This window comes from Acipenser ruthenus, chromosome 13 (genome assembly GCF_902713425.1).
Source record: "Acipenser ruthenus chromosome 13, fAciRut3.2 maternal haplotype, whole genome shotgun sequence".
Classification (NCBI taxonomy): domain Eukaryota; kingdom Metazoa; phylum Chordata; class Actinopteri; order Acipenseriformes; family Acipenseridae; genus Acipenser; species Acipenser ruthenus.
In genome coordinates this window covers 19,601,995-19,624,669 of record NC_081201.1, presented here as the reverse complement: position 1 = coordinate 19,624,669, position 22,675 = coordinate 19,601,995, and positions in this window count along the sequence as shown.

The following is a 22,675-nucleotide window of genomic DNA, read 5'->3' as shown; positions in this document are numbered from 1 at the left end:
TCCCCTGAAACAGAGCCCACCCATACAGAAGCATTTTCATATTACTCCTTGTGAAATTAAATTAATGAGAATGCATTCCTAAAGGATGTGATAAGGCATTTGTTATCGTACATTAGGTCACTTTACTTTTATCGCTGTATTTGATCAAGAATTGTATAATTCAATGATTAACACTTGATGGGAGAACAGGTATTGTTGGAATTAGGTCTGCCACAGACAGTAGACTTGATGAGATCAAATCATTGAAAATGATAACAAGACTATGCAGGGAACTGAGAGCTGCAAGGGTAAATATCAGAGGTCCGCATGGGTACCAGAAAACGGAGAAACTCTTCGGGTTTTAAATTACCCAACGCTACCTGGGTCTCTTTTTACTACAGGGTTTCGTTTTATTCATTTGAGAATTTAAAGAAAATGTACAAAATATGACAATACAGTTGTAAGTGCGGATCTCTGGCAGTCGTAATAAAGACAACGTTAAAACAAGCTTTTCTTAACTGACAAGCTATCAATGTTTTACAGAAAACAATAACACAGCGAGCGGCAAGTACACCTCAATAATAATAACTGCGGTGACTATTCTTCTCAGGAACTACATCGGAAACAAAACAACATAACAACAGGGCTCTACAGTGCGACTAATGTGGTCGCATATGTGACTGAAAATTTGGTTGTACGAACGTAAATTGTAATTTAGGTGCATGTGTGCCACTAGAAACTCCTAAAGGTTAACTATAAAAAAGAAATGTAATTTCTTTTTTTAGCTGACAGTATAAAACATAAAAAAACACTGATTTACAATGGCTACTCGTTTCCAGACAGTTTGAAAACTTGTCAAACCAAGATGAGGAAACTAACAAATTATTTTCATGTGATTGGAGAAATTTCAAAAGAAAACCAAGTTTAACAAAATTCAGCTATGTGAAGAAATGAGCAATGAAGGTATTTATTATTATTATTATTATTATTATTATTATTATTATTTCAATGTTTCCAGTACTGAAATAGGTTACACAAGTCTACATATCTGAAGGGATTAAATGTATGTGTACTATATAGTATTGAAATATGTATCATGCACTTAAAACATTAATATATGTGATTTTATTTTTTTAATCATTACCTGAAAAAGATCCATGTACTCAGGTATTTTTTACGACAGGTACCTGGTTCCGGATTGTCATCCATCAACAGTCCAAAGCACCGTTGACCATTGTTTCATAGTCCAATATCTGTGTTCTTGTGCACATTTTAGCCTTTTAGTCTTGTTCCTCTTTCTAACAGAGGTATTCTTACTGCAACACACCCTTTAAGTCCTGATTTCAAAAGTGACCTTCGTACTGTTGATTTGATGGACAACGACACCTGTGCCTTCTACCAGTTCTGTTGTCAATTCAACGTGTGTCTTCTTTCTATTCCTTAAGGATATTATGTTCAAGCTCATCCTTGTTAGACAGCTTTTTGGGTCTTCCAGTCCTGGGTTTGTCACTTACAGATGATGTTTCTCTGTACTTGCTGATTATGCTTCGGATACCACACCTTGAAAATCGAGTGATGGGAGCTATTTCACTCAATGTGTTTCCTTCTTCTTTATGCAAGTCAAGGTTGTTATAATAATATTTTTATGTAGCACCTTTCATACTGGACCACCATCACAAAATTCTTTACAGAGGTAGGCTGTAAACTGTGCATTATTTATTATTATTTATTTCTTAGCAGACGCCCTTATCCAGGGTGACTTACAATTGTTACAAGATATCACATTATTTTTACATACAATTACCCATTTATACAGTTGGGTTTTACTGGAGCAATCTAGGTAAAGTACCTTGCTCAAGGGTACAGCAGCACCTGGGATTGAACCAACGACCCTCCAGTCAAGAGTACAGAGCCCTAACCACTACTCCACACTGCTTCCCTATATGCAGAGTCACTTACAATAGGACACTGATTGAACATCTCATCCACAAGATGGAGCACAAGGAGGTGAAGTGACTTGCTCAGGGTCACACAGTGAGTCAGTCAGTGGCAGAGGTGGGATTTGAACCAGTGACCTTCTGGTTACAAGCCCTGGACTTTAACCACTGGACCACACTGCCTCCTATGTTATAATAGTAGAAAATACTAGTGGGGGCTTTGACTAAATTGTTGATGCTCATAATGCATCAGAGTAGAAAAATGCAACATGTCAATATATATATATATATATATATATATATATATATATATATATATATATATATATATATATATATATTGGTAACTCTGTCAAATCTCAATCACTTTCAAATAATAATAATACAAAAATTATAATAAACAATACAGCCAATTATATTGTAAGAAAAGGTGTTTTTTTCTTCTAAATAGTGTGCCAAATTATTTTACACCCATTTTTCTCCCCAACTTAGAATGTCAAATTAGGTTCCCTCACTACATAAATCCCCACACAGCTCATGAGAACTGCAGGTCAGTGGGCATTCCCCGATTCAATGACCAAGCCAATGGCCTCTTTACAGCCTGGGGCTCTACAGCGGATGTCGACGAGCTGCAGGACAAAAACAAGCCCTGAATAATCCGCTTACAGCTCACCTGGGCGTGTGGCTAGTAGTGCATTTAGGAGAAACAATCCCTGTTGAATTTACCTCCCTTACTTGCAGGAGCACCAGAGCCAATGCAACACTCTCTGTGGAGCTCACAGCTAGGACACAAGCCAACGCTCCCCTGACTGTATGACACACCCTGCACACCACGTAGTCATGTCTTTACCACACGTGCTACACAGAAAATATTTCTGCGACATCTCCTGAGATTACAGCGTTTTTAAAGTGACAGATGTATTTTTGTATGTAGGTGCGTGTGCGTGTGTGTGCAGAAAGCATTGGCTCCTTATTTAGTGTCTGAGTTTCTAAAAGGTATTGACAATGTCGACCCAGTGGTCTTTCTCGACCTGAAAAAAGAAACAAGGACCAGGGGTCACAAATGGAGATTAGATAAAGGGGCATTCAGAACAGAAAATAGGAGGCACTTTTTTACACAGAGAATAGTGAGGGTCTGGAACCCAGTAATGTTGTTGAAGCTGACACCCTGGGATCCTTCAAGAAGCTGCTTGATGAGATTCTGTGATCAATAAGCTACTAACAACCAAACGAGCAAGATGGGCTGAATGGCCTCCTCTCGTTTGTAACCTTTCTTATGTTCTTATGTTCTTATGTTCTTATGTTCTTATGTTACATGATTTTGTAATAATACATTGATGTGAAGATTTCTTGCCATTGTTGCATTGAGAAGAGACAGTAAAATGATGAGATCTTTACATGAAAGTGGCCAGTGTTTACCTAATTCAATCCAAATTTCTGTTGAAATTAAAAATTGAAACATTCTGTACAAGATGACAACAAAGACCTCATATACAGTCTGATTTTCTTCCATATAGTATAGCAAGATTTCTGAGAAAGAAGCCAAAGTCTGTTTCCACGAATAACAGTGTGTTTTATTAGATATGGATCTGTCCAAGCGTGGGATTAAGATTAGGAATAATAAAGAGAGTTATTAATATAGAGCTTCACAGCACCTATCATGGATATTTATTACTAACCTCTTGGGTTCTGACTAAGAGCATAATCTCACGTTTTTAAATTCAATCCAGAGTAAGGAGTAGGCCAGAAGCCTCTCACAGAAAAACATGTGTGTGCGTGTGAGTGCAAGTGCGAGTCGTATATTTTCTGTACTGGTCAGTGAAGGTGAATGCCCAGCCTGACAGCAGTGTTTGGATACAGTATTGTTTTGTTTGTAAGGGTTCAGTGAAGGTGAATGCCCAGCCTGACAGCAGTGTTTGGATACAGTATTGTTTTGTTTGTAAGGGTTCAGTGAAGGCAAATGCCCAGCCTGACAGCAGTGTTTGGATACAGTATTGTTTTGTTTGTAATGGTCAGTGAAGGTGAATGCCCAGCCTGACAGCAGTGTTTGGATACAGTATTGTTTTGTTTGTAAGGGTTCAGTGAAGGCAAATGCCCAGCCTGACAGCAGTGTTTGGATACAGTATTGTTTTGTTTGTAATGGTCAGTGAAGGTGAATGCCCAGCCTGACAGCAGTGTTTGGATACAGTATTGTTTTGTTTGTAAGGGTTCAGTGAAGGCAAATGCCCAGCCTGACAGCAGTGTTTGGATACAGTATTGTTTTGTTTGTAATGGTCAGTGAAGGTGAATGCCCAGCCTGACAGCAGTGTTTGGATACAGTATTGTTTTGTTTGTAATGGTCAGTGAAGGTGAATGCCCAGCCTGACAGCAGTGTTTGGATACAGTATTGTTTTGTTTGTAAGGGTTCAGTGAAGGCAAATGCCCAGCCTGACAGCAGTGTTTGTGCTCCATGTTGTTTTGTTTAACCCTTTTATTTTGGCCCCTGTGCCTTGTTTATTTGTTCCGGTGTTTTGTTTGTTTTGTTAATAAAAGTGTGCTTACGTGCTTGAGCTGCAGCTTTCTGTCTCTGAGTCTCTCATTCCTGACGCTATCCTGTTGCAATGATTTTCATTGAAATGGTAGATGAAGACAATATTGATAAGAGGCTACAATACCACTGATCTACAGGAGGAGTCAATTGATCTAAACAGTGGAGGTATATAGATCAATTGACTCCTCCTTAGAACTCAATATTATTATGTAAGTTTCCTCCATTTAAAACTAGGAATGGATGAAAGGGTTTAGTATTAGGACTAGGGAATAGGCCTCTATGAGACAAGTTGGCACGGCTTCACATCATATGCTAGTACGTTATAATACAGCATACTGTACCATATATTATACGAGGTATAGGGCAAACTTAAGCACTACTTCAGCGTTCTCTCTGTTCTGCCAACCATTTCATTCCCAATAGACATAATTACATATAAAAGAACTATGTGAACTACTGCTGAGTAATGCGATTCCCTCAAAAAACGCAGCTTTTGTTTAAAGGGATCCCATTTGGCCTTCCAAAAGTTCAAAAGGAAACAATAAATGGAGAAAATAAAACTACAATACTGCAAAGTGGCAGTAAAAAGCAGCGTTTCAACCCGATGGCTTCTGATTTATTAGCTGACCCATTTCTCCACACAGCGGGGGGTCCCTGTCACACGGCACGCTGCACCTGCATCTCTCTCTATATTTATTGTGCAGCTTTGGGTTCATTAACAGCCAGAGCAGCACAGGCAGAGTTATGCATTATTTTATATAACGGGAAACAAACTTTAGCAGCAGCTCCTAGTGAATCTAAATCAAGCGCATCACTTCCAAATGCCTGAAGATACAAAAAGGCAGCTACACATAGGCTGAATGCCAATAACACACTTCCTTAATGAACCATCCTTTCACCTCTGGGACTGTTCCATAGCTGGCAGAATCCACAGTGGACCAGAGGCTTCCAGTTGAGAGTGCATGTAATATGAGTTCAGACAGACACAACTTATTATACTGTAACAGATTCAATGTGATTTAGCAGTGTATCAAAAGACAATGTGGGGAATTGTGTCATTTATGGATTTAAAATAGGCTTAGCTGCAGTGAGAAAAAAGAAAAATGGTTTTAAAAAATGTGCTCCAAATATATCAGCAGCAGTAGAGAAGTATTGAAAGTGTTAGTCATTAAAAGGGTCCTAGCCTATGAGTTCATTATATACATTAATCTTGCACTTCCATGTGCTATGTCTGGAGGTCTTAAAAGCAAACATGTATTTTAATTAAAACAATGATGCTATACTAGGTGGTTAAAAAAAGTTTCTTTGCAAGTCGCTCCCAGGTAGTCCTTGGTTATTCTACCTTGTTTTCTTTCCTATTTCTTATGGGGGGGGGGGGGGGGGGGGCAAATGCACCAACATATTCACATGCAGAGGCAAGCCAAAAAAAATATGGGAAATGCGATTACATTTGCAAATATATTGTGCACACTTTTGAAACAGTGTTAATAGCTGAGGATATTCAAAAGACATTTTCTGAGTAGTTGAAAGGTAAATCTGCATGATTCGCACAGGATTAAAAATCACCACATAAACAGGTGGATTCTGAATTTTTTCCGACATCGGTGAAATTTAGTCCCGTGTGAACCATCCATTTCTTTTTATCCCAGATAATTTTCTCAGAGGTCCTCTTTTTACAGGACATCAGAAAATTCGGTAAAAATCCAAACTCAAGCATCCTGTGTCTTTTTACACCTGTGCGAATCGACCATGTCAGTGTTATGTTACAATTGATATAGCATTTCCGGGGTATTTGCCTCAAAGCCATACCAGCCTTTACAATAAACCATAATATAATATTAAAATGGGTACGATCTGTTCTAAGATTCTATAGTTCAAAAAATCACTACGATTGGGCATAACCAAATTGGGGACGGGCGAAAATACAAAACATAATTGGCGACTCTTAAAAAATGGATGCTTTGAACAGTGCATTTGAAGATATACATATCACTCAAAGGACAAAATGGTTATTCTAGCCTTTAGAAAAGAAGGTACAACTAAATTAGTTATTAAAATGTGGTTTATTGTTTAAAAACCATGCACAAAAGCGTTTTCTCTAGCAACAACATCGCATTTCATTTTGAATTTACCGACTTTCCTTGATGAAACTAATCCACGTCTGGGAGGTTACTCAACATTCTCTGCTTTTCATCAACTCTGAGGACACCAGATTTTTAGTCCCCTGTGAATCATGCTTAAGAGGATGGTCAGTTCCCTAAGGAATACATTATAGCATTGCCATGTTCCTTGGCTATGCACAGCTATCAATGTATTTACTTTCAAATGATGCAATTAAACCTTTTAAAGAGCAAGTCACTTTTATTTTTACTTTCCCTCATATTTGCAATGTGATTACACATCCCCATTCTGGTAGGTGATTCAATCTCTGCCTGTACCGCAGTGATGTCGATCTAGAGATCACAAACAAGCTGATTCTCTCAGTTATTGCCTTATCTGAGCTAGTAAATTAGATTGTATGAACACAGACTTGTGATAACACTGATTAAATTGAGGCATCTACAGCTATGGTCAAAAGTTTTGCATCACCCTATAGAATTAACTCATTTTGCTTCATAAGGTCAAATGAAACCGTAGTTTCGTAGTTTTCCCATATACTTAACAAAAAACAAACAAATTGAAAAATATGACATTTCAAATTCTAACATGAAATATTTGTCTACTATTATGGCTTCTGGTAGACTTTTGCGATATCATTTCATTATATGATGTTAATAAAATATATTATTATGTTCATATAGTTTGTTTTTTATTATTACTATGACTCAATCCTAAAATTCTAGGTAATGCAAAATGTTTGGCCATAGCTCAAATGACCAAGTATTAATTGAATAAACCTGCAGTAAAATGTGCAGAGGCTCCACTTTGAAGAACAAAGTCGGTTCAGTGAGGAGTTCAAACTAAAGGGTCACTACAGGTAGCTAGAATGAGGGAGTATAGCAATAAATCGAAGCTATGACAACTTTGAGAAGTTGCTGGGCTTTTGAGTTCAATACAAAAAAAAAAAAAAAAATATTCAGGCAACTACACTCAGAACCACTCGGAGCAATTGCAAATATCATAAAAAGGTAAGAAACGGTTAAAAAAAAAAAGCATAATATTTCTGAGATTCCTGACAAAACTGCACCCATTTTCTTTCATGATGTGACTCAATAACCTTGATAGGCACGCTTGGTGAGGGAGGGTGGTGAAGAAAAGGTAAACTCAAAGCACAGTCCTAACTACAAAGAGAGATAGAGTTAACCCAAATCAAACCCCTTGTTCACTAAATATCTTGGTGTCCCCTCCTTGCCTGAAAAGAAAATTGTAATGTTACAAAATGATTCACTGTTAAAATGTCACTGGAAGCTCCTTGCTGTGTTATAGAAAATGAGATTCAGGGACATCCTGGTCTAGTCCAGGTCATCCAGCACTAGGCTGCTCTGTATATAATGTGCTCTAAAGTGGTTTACAGTTTGCGAGACGTAATCACATTGTTAAGTAATGTGCTTTTACTACAGCACGGTCTGAGTTCAATACAACAAGATTACAATCTGTCCCTGAGGGTTTGTGTAGAGTGGTTTCAAATGGAAGGCAGATAAAGCTGTGTGACTAAACCGTTTAGGTTTCCTTGCAGAAACGCTTCTTATCGGAGTGTTTTGAATAAGGGAACAGTTTCGAGAAGGAAAACTAAATGAAAACAGAAGTGTGAAGTGATTAGGTCATTACTACTAACACCGGTTCAAACCCACAAGCTATTACAGTCTTCAAGACTTGTTCAGTACAGTAATCACATTAAAGAGCATGCTATGCTAGAATAGATATTGAGCTGAGTAGCTGGTTGTGTTTATCTGTGAAAGCATACATAGACCAAAGAATTCTAAAACATCTCAAGTCATTTTAATTACACACTCACATGGATTGAATTGGATGGATTTACCTTTACAGTGCCTTGCATAAGTATTCACCCCCCTTGGACTTTTCCACATTTTGTAGTGTTACAACCTGGAATTTGATTTACACAACATACTTAACACTTTGAAGGTGCAAAATATTTTTTATTGTGACACAAAAGTAATTAAACAAAAAAAAAAGACATTTGTTGGTTGCATAAGTATTCACTGCCCTGAGTCAATACTTGGTAGAAGCACCTTTGGCAGCAATTACAGCTGTGAGTCTTTTTGGGTAAGTCTCTACCAGCTTTGCACATCTGGATCCTGCAATTTTTGCTCATTCTTCTTGGCAAAATTGCTCAAGCTCTGTCAAGTTGGATGGGGACCGTTTTCATGTCTTGCCACAGATTCTCAATCGGATTGAGGTCTGGGCTTTGACTGGGCCATTCTAAGACATTCAGGTTCTTGTTTTTAAACTACTCCAGTGTAGCTTTGGCTCTGTGTTTAGGGTCATTGTCCTGCTGGAAGGTGAACCTCCACCCCAGTCCCAGGTCTCTTGCAGACTGAAACAGGTTTTTCTCTAGAATTTCTCTGTATTTGGCTCCATCCATCTTGCCCTCAATCCTGACCAGTTTCCCAGTCCCTGCTGATGAAAAGCATCTCCATAACATGATGCTGCCACCACCATGCTTCACCGTGGGGATGGTGTTCTCAGGGTGATAAGCAGTGTTGGCTTTGCGCCACACATAGCGTTTTGCGCTAAGGCCAAAAAGTTCAATTTTGGTCTCATCAGACCAGAGAACCTTTTTTCACATGTTTGCTGTGTCTCCCACATGCCTTTTGGCAAAATCCAAACAGGATTTGATTTGGGGTTTTTTCAGCAATGGCTTTCTTCTCACCACTCTTCCATAAAGCCCAGCTTTGTGGAACGTCCGGGTTATAGTTGTCCCATGGACGGTTTCTCCCATCTCAGCTGTGGATCTCTCCAGCTCCATCAGAGTTACCATTGGCCTCTTGGTTGCTTCTCTGACTAATGCCCTCCTTACCTGGTCACTGAGTATTGGTGGACGGCCTTCTCTAGGCAGAGTCGTGGTTGTGCCATATTCTTTCTATTTTTTAATAATGGATTTAACGGTGCTCCGGGGGATGTTCAAAGTTTGGGATATTTTTTTATAACCCAACCCTGATTGGTGCTTCTCCAGAACTTTATCCCGGACTTGTTTTGATAGCTCCTTGGTCTTCATGATGTTGTTTGTTTAGATATGCTCTCTAACAAACTCTTCCAGAAACAGGTGTATTTAATCTGAGATCATGTGACACTTTAATTGCACACAGATGGACTCCATTCAACTGATTGTGTGACTTCTGAAGGCAATTGGTTGCACCAGAGCTTATTTAGGGGTATCACAGCAAAGGGGGTGAATACTTATGCAATCAAGACTTTTCAGTTTTTTATTTGTAAATAATTTTGAAAAATATGTAAGATGTTTTTCCCCACTTCGAGATTATGGACTATTTTGTGTAGATCAGTGACAAAAAATCCTAATTAAATCCATTTTAATTCCAGGTTGTAACACTACAAAATGTGGAAAAGTCCAAGGGGGGTGAATACTTATGCAAGGCACTGTAATTACAGAATGTTGTTGTTAATTAGCAAAACTTTAATAAGGTATGGACAGTCATACAGAGTGAGAATGTTAAAATAGTCATGAGATGCTGGCTAATGCTTTAAATATATTGAGCTCAAATATTTTCATTGGAATTGTCAATGTTGCCATCTTTTATTGAGCACTACTTAAACAATCTTTCAGTAGCAGTATCTTGGTGCTGGTATGGGTTGTGCTTGCTTAGTTGAGCTTGCTTACTAAATATCCTGTTATCCTAGAATAGATAGTGCCCTCTTCAAATGTACTGTATGCTAATGATTTCATTGGTATTCAAAAATGAACTGGGAATGACTGGGATCAATTGTACCCCAGTCTAGCACATTGTTTACTAAATATCTTGGTATCAGTTCTGAATGTACTGTAGTTACGCAAATGAAACTGGCTAGATAACCCATAAGCACACATAGGGCCTCATTTACTAACTGGCAATAATTTGGTTAGAATTGTGGGAGGAAAATTGAGATGGTATTTCCCAAAATGTTACACCCTATTTACTAACTAATTAGAAGCAAAAATACCAGTCGGAAAAATTCTAGTTATCATGCAAATTGTGGGATGGCAATTGGTCTGAAGTTGCGCACGGTATTTATTCTACTGACAACAGGTGAAAGAGCTTGCTTACTGGTGGCGGTAGGGATAAAAATATGAAAGAGAGAGATAAAAGAAAATATGCTGAAATAATTTAGTTTCAATTTAAAATAATATTTTATTATCTACGCATCCTACAACAATGTGAAGCCTACAACGCATCAGCATAGTTTGTTTTGTATTACATGTAGAATAGACAAAAAAAGGTATTCATTTGATTTTACTACTATACTGTTTAAGCCTATAGTACATATCTATATTTTTGCATAATGTAATGTGTACAAACCAGAGTCGAGTCGAGTCTTTGACATGCCAAACTCGAGTCGAGTGGAGTTACTAAACTGCTCGAGTCGAGTCAAGTCACCAGTCTGGCACGAGTCACTTCGAGTCAGTAGTTCTGACCAGTGCTTAATTTGTAAATAAAGAGGTGCTGGGGCCCAAGCAATGACAATAATATTGTCCTTAAGAACCGCACATTCAAAACCATAACACGTTTATTTGAATGTATTGAGTATTGTATGTACCAGTGTTAGATGTTTACATTCACGTATTCAGCATCATATACAAAGTAGTAGTATGTGCAGAGAAATTAATTAAAGGCAAAAGCAGGACAGATAATAAATAAAATTTTAAAAAGCCTGTATACATCTTTTGTTATGGTTTTGCATTTAGATAGTTAAAAATAAAAAAATTAAAAGGCATTCAGAGGACTCCAGAAGGACGACATTGATTAAAAAAAAAATACACACCCCAACATTGGTTTGCCCCACAGTCTGCACTATACTCAGTGACGTGTATGCAACAGAAGCCGCTGGTAGATTACAAAAACGATTAATTAAATGTAGGGTAGGTAGCTTTTATTCTCTGTTAATTAAATTGTATTCATTGAAAAAGGCAAGAGAGAACCAGGTCGTTATTATTTTTTATTGTTTTGGTTTAATATAATATAGCAGGCTAATGTTCCTATTGAAGTAGGCTGGAATATATTTTTTTCATTAAAAAAAGTTGTCATTGTTGTTTATTGAAATTAATGTTCAGCTTTCATATTTTGTTGTGTACTACTCATTTAATCAAACCAATTAGTGTAAGAAGTTGCTTGTATCGTTTATGACGTTTTTCAAATCAAGTAAGATTATTTGTGTATAAAAAACGACGAGAGTTGCAGCCAGTGTCATCTTACTTAAAGGCATTCAAGCTGAAATCGTAAAGTAATTTAAAGTAGGCTACAAACGTGGCAGCAGACTGTCTTTCTTGTAGACTTGATACAACTGTGTTGAGAATTTAAAAAGAAAGCATTTTATGAGATTTTTAACTAGAGGTACCGGGAATATGACTCTGCACACCGTCAAGCCCTGCCACAAATTAAAAACTGGTTCTGACAGTTCAAGATATATCTATTTATAAGCACATTTTGCCACTGTATAAAGACCCCTTTCTCTGTGCTCAATTGGGTTGGGTATTTAGTAATAAATGATACCACAAAACAAAGAACATATCTAATATTTTCTCACTTCTCAACACTGACACTCCCTTATAGTTTTGTTTCAGATATATTAACCAAATGAAAGGAAATTTGGTGGCATTTAATTTCATGTTGAGATATTACTTCAAGATTTTAACACATAGGTGACAAATAGAAAAATAAAGAAACTGAGGCAAAATTTTATATAATTCACAAGTAACATAGAATCTGTACTACATATCTCTCCTCTTAGTGTAAGCTGAGCTATGGAGTGTATTTTTCCATTAAATGTCAACTAGACAGTTTTAAGTAACAGATACTGTTTCACAAAAGCACAAAACATAATAAAAAGGTGTTATGTATATGCATGTTAAAGACCAGAAAGAAAGAAAAAAACATTTTAAGCCTTAGTTAAAGTCTCTAAGTAAGACTAGTTTAGGTAAACTTCCATATGTTTGCAGTTTTTATTAGTTTGCATTAGAACACATGTGTACTGTAAACAATGTTTTATTCAGAATTGGATTTAAAGGGAAATTTAAAAATAGCTACAAATCACCAACTCCCTTAAGAGATATGGTGTCCCTAAATAAATATATAAAATAAATACAACCATACATACATACATTAAATAAATAGAATAGTGAGTACCAAATTACCCAAATTATTTACTTTTCAAACTTTCACGAGGCAAAATTTTACTTATTAGAAATGTTTTAAATGTATTCATTACCTTTATTTGTGTGCTAACAAAACCTGAAAAATAACTCCTAATCAGTGCTTTTTCTGCTGTATTGTTTAATTTACAGTGGCATTATTTATTTATTTATTTTTAATATCGAATATCGACCACCTACTCATTTTGGAAAAATACCGCTGTTGCTTTGTATTTTTAATTAATTCAGATTCTCATTTTAGCCATTGAAAAAGACTAAAAACCTACCAGTATAAATTAGTGGCAGGTACCAGTGCTATGTTTTGAATGCAGTTTATTCATATTGTCGCTTTACAGTGCTGGCAGGATGCAGCCTGATTGTTTCTCTCCCGGTCGACTGTATAATTATTAGAACATAAGAACATAAGAAAGTTTACAAACGAGAGGCCATTCGGCCCATCTTGCTCGTTTGGTTGTTAGTTGCTTATTGATCCCAGAATCTCATCAAGCAGCTTCTTGAAGGATCTCAGGGTGTCAGCTTCAACAACATTACTGGGGAGTTGGTTCCAGACCCTCACAATTCTCTGTGTAAAAAAGTGCCTCCTATTTTCTGTTCTGAATGTCCCTTTATCTAATCTGCATTTGTGTCCCCTGGGTCGACATTGTCTATACCTTTTAGGATTCTGAATACTTGAATCAGATCACTGCGTAGATCGAACTCCACCACCGCAGGTACTTTTAGTGTACTCTCCATGTTGTTGTTGTTTTTTTTTTTTGTGTGTATCTGTGACAAAACTCAAAAATCACTATTTTCCTCAGGATTTTCTGTGATCAGTGATCAGAAATCTGTCTTTGCTTCCCACCTACACATTTTGATTCCTGGGCTCCCTGCTGCTTGTGACGTTATGACCACAGAACGATGCTATAGGGTTGAAAGGTGTTTTCTATTTCCTTAGCAACGGTCTTACAACCATGTCAGGAACCTGTTTATGTATAAAATGACAAGATGACTGCATGTGTTAGAGAGGGGCTTAATGTAGTGAAAATGAAATAAGTTTGTTGTTGATTTTATCATAAAGACAATGACTTGAAGATGGAGACTTTTTTGCGTGACTCGAGTCACGTCTTTTGAGCAGGGAGTCGAGTCGAGTCTTTGCTTGCAAGTACTCGAGGCAAGTCGAGTCATTTGATGGCAATGACTCGAGTCAAGTCAATTCATGAAATTGTGACTTGATTCCGAGTCGAGTCAAGTCATTCACTCGAATCATAACTCTGAGTACAAACACATTAATGTTATGTTAATATGCCCTCATATGTATTAGGTTATTAATTCTTCTTATTATTTTTTCTACTAAATCAATTGAAAATGAATTAATGTTGAAATAAATATATGAATAATGAACTAATTAAAATACAGACACATGTGCTTGGGGTCAGAAGCAATTAAAAAGCGCTGTACCAGAATTTGAACTCAATTCAACTGTTTGACACAGTGTTATAAGATTAATTAAATTAATTGTTACAACATAACCTCCCAACTTTGTTGAAGCCAAAAATAACCTACAGAAAAATGTACATTGTAACTATGTTTATCTATAATTTTAGTAACTATGTTTAATTACAACAGTGATGAATCTTGTAACATTGTGTCAAAAAGTTTGCTTCTAACACTGTTTGATCAATAAAGGTATTTAAAGGTTGTTTGGGTAGGTTTTTTCACTAGTACTGTTATACACTTAGTTTTATTACATGCATCATTTTCATCCCAAATGGAACTTCGGAACCAAGTGTTCTGGGCGGTTTTATGAATAAAGATAGGTATTTATTGGTACGTGAAATAAAGGTCGGTTTGGGCAGGTTTTTCATTGGCAGTATGGTGCTCTCGCAATTTATAATAAAAATGTAGTTATTTGGCCGACACTTTTTGTAAAGCAAGTTACAATTAGTTATTTTACATACCCACATAGTACCCATTTATATAGGTGGGTTTTTACTGGAGCAATACATTGCTTAAGGGTACAGCAGCATCCTGATATTGAACCCAGGACCCCCTGGTCAACAGTCCAGAGCCCTAACCACTACTCCACACTGCGTACATGTACAATGCGTAGCTCTCAGGACTACAACTCCAGCTCCAAGTTCAATTATAGATTAGACCTCGAGGTTAAGAATATATACATTTTTCACTACATTTTTTTAATTCAGGTTTTGGGGAGGTGTTTCTTTATCTTAGGTGGTTTTATTTATTTATTTAGTTTGTTTAGCTAGTTCGTTATTCATATATTTGGACTCTGGTTTGTACACATTACATTATGTAAAAATATAGATATGTACAATAGACTTAAACAGTTCAGTAGTAAAATCAAATGAATACCTTTTTTTTGGCTATTCTACATGTAATACAAAACAAACTATGCTGATGCGTTGTGGGCTTCACATTGTTGTAGGACATATGTAAATAATGTATTGTATTGTTGTGTATATGTATAGTTTAAAAAATTTCGAACTTAAGTGTGCACTAGATATGGCAGGTTTTTGCAGTTGTACATGAAGTTGTAAAGTTTTGAATTAAAGTTTGGCAGGGATGGGGTTAAATCCAACGCTGCCAAATCCATGTGCAGAATGTGGCTGGGGCTTAATTGACTAATTGATGATCAATTAAGCCCAGCCACATGGTATAAAAAAGGAGCAGTTCTTTTGGTTCTAGTTCCAGCAAGCATGCAGCCTCACTACTGTGTGTTGAGCCAGGGTGAGTGGATTGTGTAGGGATTAATTTAGGGGATTTTGATCCCACAACAGTTTATTTTAGTGTGTCAGAGTAGGTTCCGGAGCAGGACCTCCCTTTTAGTGGGAGCAGCGCTAAGTTAGTGTTTGGCAAACTTTTGTTTTTAGCTGTTTTCTCACTGTATTTTGTTTAGCATTTTTAGAGCTCTTATTTTGATTACACTCTGTCTATGTATGTCCTCGTGCACTAGGGCTATCATTGCTGGTACCCTAGTGGTGGCCACCTGTCACTGCAACTTTTTTTGTTTACTTTAATAAAACCTGGATGCCTGAGTGGTGGTGTGTGGCAGGATGGCTTGCAGGGGTGAGGTGTGGTGATGTCACAGACCAGGAAGTAACTGAACCAAAACAGTGGATGGGCGGGTGAAACTGAACGCTACTGCGGTCAGCGTATTTAATAAATAATAATACAAAACAAAAGATTTAAACAAATAACAAAACACAAAACAAAAAGGCGCGTTGGCCAAACAAATAAACAGAAACAAGTATACTTACGTATAGCAATTGTTCTTAACTGTTTTCTCTCTCCTCGCTCTCTCTGCTCCCAGTACTCTCCTCTGTACATTCTCCTCTGTACACTCTCCTCACAGCACGGACAGCTGCAGGTTCTTATACTCTGGCCGAGGGGTTAACTAGCTGTTAATTATCTTATTACCCCTCAGCCACAGTCTGCACGCGTTTAGTAAGGATGCGTGACTGTCAGCTAGTTAAACAATCAGTAGCTGATCAGCCACGCATCCTCACAAGGTTTTAAATATAAAAACAATAAGAAATACGCGGCGCTGTTATCCGTGCCGCAAACAATAATATAAATAATAGGAAATAAATATATAGGGGCGGGACACTCTGCCACATGGTGTCAACTGCATCCCTCTGTCTCTCTCATCATTCAGCGGACACCCACAACTAAAGTAGCAGGTATTAAGACCTCCTGTTACAGACATGTAGATAAGAAAATATTATTTTAAATTGAAACTAAATTATTTTGTTTTATTTTTTTTATTTTGTTATCTTAGTCTACTTACAATTAGCCCAAAATAAATCGTAGTGTAGCATTCACATGTATGGCAGCGCTTTATCTGTGTTTAACATGCTGCAATGCATACGTAAACATCATTAATTCAATACAAATGAGGTGGAGGCCCTATTCTGCCCCTTTAATTTTGTATCTGCTAAAAACTTGCATGGAAATGGGAATAGTAAATAGGATTGGGTAGAACTGCGCACGGTAGTCATGATTTGCAAGCGCTTCGTAAATGAGGCCCATTGGCTGGGCTGTTTAAACGATCCGCATGAGTGAAATAAACCCACAGCAGTAAAATAAAGTACAATGTATGAAAAAGAAAGTATGTTCAAACCTAAAATGAACAGCTGAATTAAGATAATTACTTTCCTTATTTGCTTAGCAAAAGGGGCGTAATTTAGAACCGCACAAATAGGCCAGTCATTCTGTCGATGGATTTAAACAAATACATTTCAAAATGAGATCCAGTAAAAAAAAAAAAAAAAATCACTCTATAGCGTTGAATATGAAAAAGTTATCAAGGCCTCCTGTTGTATAAAAATTATAAATTATAAATGCAGGTAGGATAGTTTGTGTGTTTTGGAAACTCTAAAGCGCTAAAGCATATAATCCTATAGAATTGAACGCTCTGCTTTAAAAAGAGGCTTTCTGTGAGCAGGTGTGTCTCAGCTAGTCTCTCCGTCCCAGCATGCCCTGTTTATGATACTGTACACAATCACCAACCTTGACAAAAAGCTGCAGTGGCCCAAAATTTAGTTTAGTTTTACATTAAAATACCATTCCTGGTAGAATGTTTCCTTCTATATATACACTCTGCCTCATCACAAAAAAAGTTTATTTTAGCTGCCAGAGAATTTTTTAATTTTTACTTTAAATTAACGCCACAGCATTTATTTTAAATTGCTAAAAAACAGCTGTGTCGTTTATTCAAAGTGGAAATTAGAAGTAATACTGTTTTCGAAAGGCACCATTTGCATTTTTTACAGTATTTGAGAAAAGAAAATGTTAACATCACGCCATACTGAGGTAAATTAAGGAGATTTAGATAACCTAGAAATGAATACAACTGAGGAAAACACCAAGCGTCAGATAAAATGGGCTATGAAAGTTTTCTGTGACTGGCTAACTGAAAAGAACATTGACATTGATTTAAAAACAAAACATCACAATCAGCAGCTCTGTCTACTGGACAAAACCCAGACATACATATCTACAAACAAGAAAATAGTATACAAAACAGTTTAAAATCAAATGCTTTATTGTTAAGGTAACAATTTTAATTACTGTGGAACTACTTTTTCTCTCAGTGGAATGTTACACAAATACAAATTATTATAAACAAGTTTAAAGTCTTCTTTATTTACCAACAACAACACATTCATAGACCCATTTAATAACCACAATAATACACTTCAGGGTCTGTGTGTTATCATAAAATAGACAAACAATAAAACCTCATGGTAAGCCTTGATACATCTGTAGTGCACAATTTAAACAGATAAGAGAATCTTAACTATTAATTATTTATTATACCAAAACAACTGCTAAAAATGTTTTAGGAATCACACATTTGCCCAATCTGCCATCATGCAGGATAAATGCATTTACAGTATTATTATTTTTATGGATACGGTATCAATAGGCAATAACAAAAATTACCTATGCTTACAGCAACTAAAATAATGTTAAAACGCAGTCATGACAAGTACTTGCATTGTTGTACATAACCTCATTGATAACTGCACAGAGTATAACAACAATAAATGGAACAACATATACATATATTTTTCTTTTTTCTTTTTTCATTATTTTTTTTCTTTTTTCTTTTTTAAATTTCTTTTTAAAAAATGTAGTTGTTGCCAATGATTTTTACCCCATTTTTCTCCTCAATTTAGAATTGCCGATTGTGTTATTATTAGTCCTGGTTCACCGCTGCAACCCCCTGGCGACTTGGGAAACGGCGGCTGACACACACGTCCTCTGCAACGTAGCCACAGCGAAGCCACCAGACCTATAGTCCCGGAGGACAACACAGATCTGAGTGGCTCCACTGCAGACCCGCAGGCGCCCTATCAGCCACAGGGGTCATTGTCCATCCATCAACAGTCCAACAGTGCCTTCTGCCAGTTCTGTTGTCAATTCAACACTTGTCTTCTTTCTATTCCTTAAGGATATTATCTTCAAGTATTGCTCATCCTTGTTAGACAGCTTTTTGGGTCTTCCAGTCCTGGGTTTGTCAATTACAGATGATGTTTCTCTGTACTTGTTGATTATGCTTCGGATACCACACCTAGAAAATCGAGTGTTGCAAATTATTCACTCAATTTTTTTCCTTTATGCAAGTCAAGGTTGTTATAGTAGTAGAAAACACTAGCGGGACTTTGAGTAAATTGTCAATGCTCAAAATGCATCAGAGTAGAGTAGAAAAATGTCTAAGACTTTTGCACAGCAGAGTGTATATATATATATATATATATATATATATATATATATATATATATATATATATATATATATATATATATTTTAGCTCTTTGACCTAAAATATATATATATATATATATATATATATATATATATATATATATATATATACAGTGCCTTGCGAAAGTATTCGGCCCCCTTGAACTTTGCGACCTTTTGCCACATTTCAGGCTTCAAACATAAAGATATGAAACTGTAATTTTTTGTGAAGAACAACAACAAGTGGGACACAATCATGAAGTGGAACGAAATTTATTGGATATTTCAAACTTTTTTAACAAATAAAAAACTGAAAAATTGGGCGTGCAAAATTATTCAGCCCCTTTACTTTCAGTGCAGCAAACTCTCTCCAGAAGTTCAGTGAGGATCTCTGAATGATCCAATGTTGACCTAAATGACTAATGATGATAAATAGAATCCACCTGTGTGTAATCAAGTCTCCGTATAAATGCACCTGCACTGTGATAGTCTCAGAGGTCCGTTTAAAGCGCAGAGAGCATCATGAAGAACAAGGAACACACCAGGCAGGTCCGAGATACTGTTGTGGAGAAGTTTAAAGCCGGATTTGGATACAAAAAGATTTCCCAAGCTTTAAACATCCCAAGGAGCACTGTGCAAGCGATAATATTGAAATGGAAGGAGTATCAGACCACTGCAAATCTACCAAGACCTGGCCGTCCCTCTAAACTTTCAGCTCATACAAGGAGAAGACTGATCAGAGATGCAGCCAAGAGGCCCATGATCACTCTGGATGAACTGCAGAGATCTACAGCTGAGGTGGGAGACTCTGTCCATAGGACAACAATCAGTCGTATACTGCACAAATCTGGCCTTTATGGAAGAGTGGCAAGAAGAAAGCCATTTCTTAAAGATATCCATAAAAAGTGTCGTTTACAGTTTGCCACAAGCCACCTGGGAGACACACCAAACATGTGGAAGAAGGTGCTCTGGTCAGATGAAACCAAAATCGAACTTTTTGGCAACAATGCAAAACGCTATGTTTGGCGTAAAAGCAACACAGCTCATCACCCTGAACACACCATCCCCACTGTCAAACATGGTGGTGGCAGCATCATGGTTTGGGCCTGCTTTTCTTCAGCAGGGACAGGGAAGATGGTTAAAATTGATGGGAAGATGGATGGAGCCAAATACAGGACCATTCTGGAAGAAAACCTGATGGAGTCTGCAAAAGACCTGAGACTGGGACGGAGATTTGTCTTCCAACAAGACAATGATCCAAAACATAAAGCAAAATCTACAATGGAATGGTTCACAAATAAACATATCCAGGTGTTAGAATGGCCAAGTCAAAGTCCAGACCTGAATCCAATCGAGAATCTGTGGAAAGAACTGAAAACTGCTGTTCACAAATGCTCTCCATCCAACCTCACTGAGCTCGAGCTGTTTTGCAAGGAGGAATGGGCAAAAATTTCAGTCTCTCGATGTGCAAAACTGATAGAGACATACCCCAAGCGACTTACAGCTGTAATCGCAGCAAAAGGTGGCGCTACAAAGTATTAACTTAAGGGGGCTGAATAATTTTGCACGCCCAATTTTTCAGTTTTTTATTTGTTAAAAAAGTTTGAAATATCCAATAAATTTCGTTCCACTTCATGATTGTGTCCCACTTGTTGTTGATTCTTCACAAAAAATTACAGTTTCATATCTTTATGTTTGAAGCCTGAAATGTGGCAAAAGGTCACAAAGTTCAAGGGGGCCGAATACTTTCGCAAGGCACTGTATACACATTGTGGGGATTATTAGTTTTCACAGGCAAAGTTTATTGGGTACATTGTAGGCCTACTGTATATTACAGATTAGTGCCATTCAGTTTAATCTTTTTTTCCAGGTTGTAAAATAGCTAAATATCTAATAGTTTTTAGTCCCTAAATTGTATGAAAATTCACATATTTTTCATTTGAAAATAATTCATATGGGGGGCTCTATCTTTTAACATGAAAGCTGTTTAGCCAGATGAGTGACAATTGGCATCAAGGCCTTAATGACTGACCACAACAGCAGGCATTGGGCAAATGTGCTTCCCCCCCTCTGAGCCGTCATCAGTTGGGATAATTAAAATCCATCCTAGCACTATTAGAGCATTCATAAAAAATAAATGAAATCAAGACTATATCCCTGGCCACAGTCCAGATCATGTATTTCTGCTTTGTTATTCAAACCCATGTGATTTTTTTCTCTGTTGACAGTAGATCAGATAGCATGGCTCCATTGAATGCTCCAGTTTAGATGGTTAATTATTGCAATGTCGTACTCTGAAATCCTGTGGCTATTACATTGACGGCTGGAATGCGATGGTCACTGCCAGCACAGGTCAGGGTTCCCTATCGCCACAATGCTTCTAACCTGGGATCTGGAATCAGATTAAAAAACCAAGCAATGTCAAGGGGATTCCAAATCCCTATACCCTTGGGATGCTAATATATTTGCCAGGCACTATTATTTATTTCTTAGCAGACGCCCTTATCCAGGGCGACTTACAATCGTAAGCAAAAACATTTCAAGCGTTACAATACAAGTAATACAATAAGAGCAAGAAATACAATAACTTTTGTTCAAGTAAAGTACAAGTTTGACAAACCACAATTCAATAATACAGCAGGTAATAGTGATAGTTACATCAGGATATGATTAAATAGGATATGAAATCAGGATATGATTAAATCACTACCCAATGATATCTTGGTGCTAGCTTTTGGCATGGCCACTGATGTAATTAAAATTTCAGTTTAAAAACTCTTGCATGTTCCTGAGGGTTTACAGTTCCCTAGTTCATCTCAATCCCAGCAAGTTTGCAGAGTTTAATTTACCATGTGCTTTGCTTATTCAAAAAGGGGAACAGGAAAAAAGATTATGAAAAGTGAGAAACATATTGTTTTTCGCATTGTGACAGACACACGTAATGAATATGAATGTGTTTAGAGTGCCTAGATCTGTACAGAGTCTTCAGTAGAATCTAGACAGATAGTTATGTAGCCTGTGTTCTATATGTCTATGGCAGACAACTAGAAATGAAGAACAGCACCTGATCTCAGGTGAAGGCCTCCTATATTCATAGACTTCAAAAAGAAAAAAACAACATAGATATATAATAACAACCACTCCAAATGGTATGGACGCAATCAAAGAAATGTCAGGCTACATATTCTTTAATATTAGGAAAATATGTACAATATAAAGTATTCCTTAAAGGCAGGGCTGCACATCTTTAGTAGCTCAGAACACCTATGAAGCTGAAAGGTAAATGTGGAGTTATAAAGTTACACAATGTATTATTCTCTCTAAATGTGTGTCGCAGGGAGACTGGTTAATTAATAGTTACACTCTGGTGTACCAGCTGAACTTAGAGAGGATGTTTGAGCCCTTTTAAAGCCAGAGGTGTACTTTAAACTTCAGAGTTTTTAAATATCATTAGGAATTGGGGACTGAAACAGAAAGTTATATACAAAGTGAATAAAATTGGACTGGTAATGCATGAGTGCCCAATACGAACTTTAGACATATTATTGTGTGATAATGGATTCCGGACCATATATTATTCTATTTGTATTAGTTAAATAACTATTGTATGTAGGACACTACCAAGTTTCGCTTTAATGTATTTTGAATTATATCCAT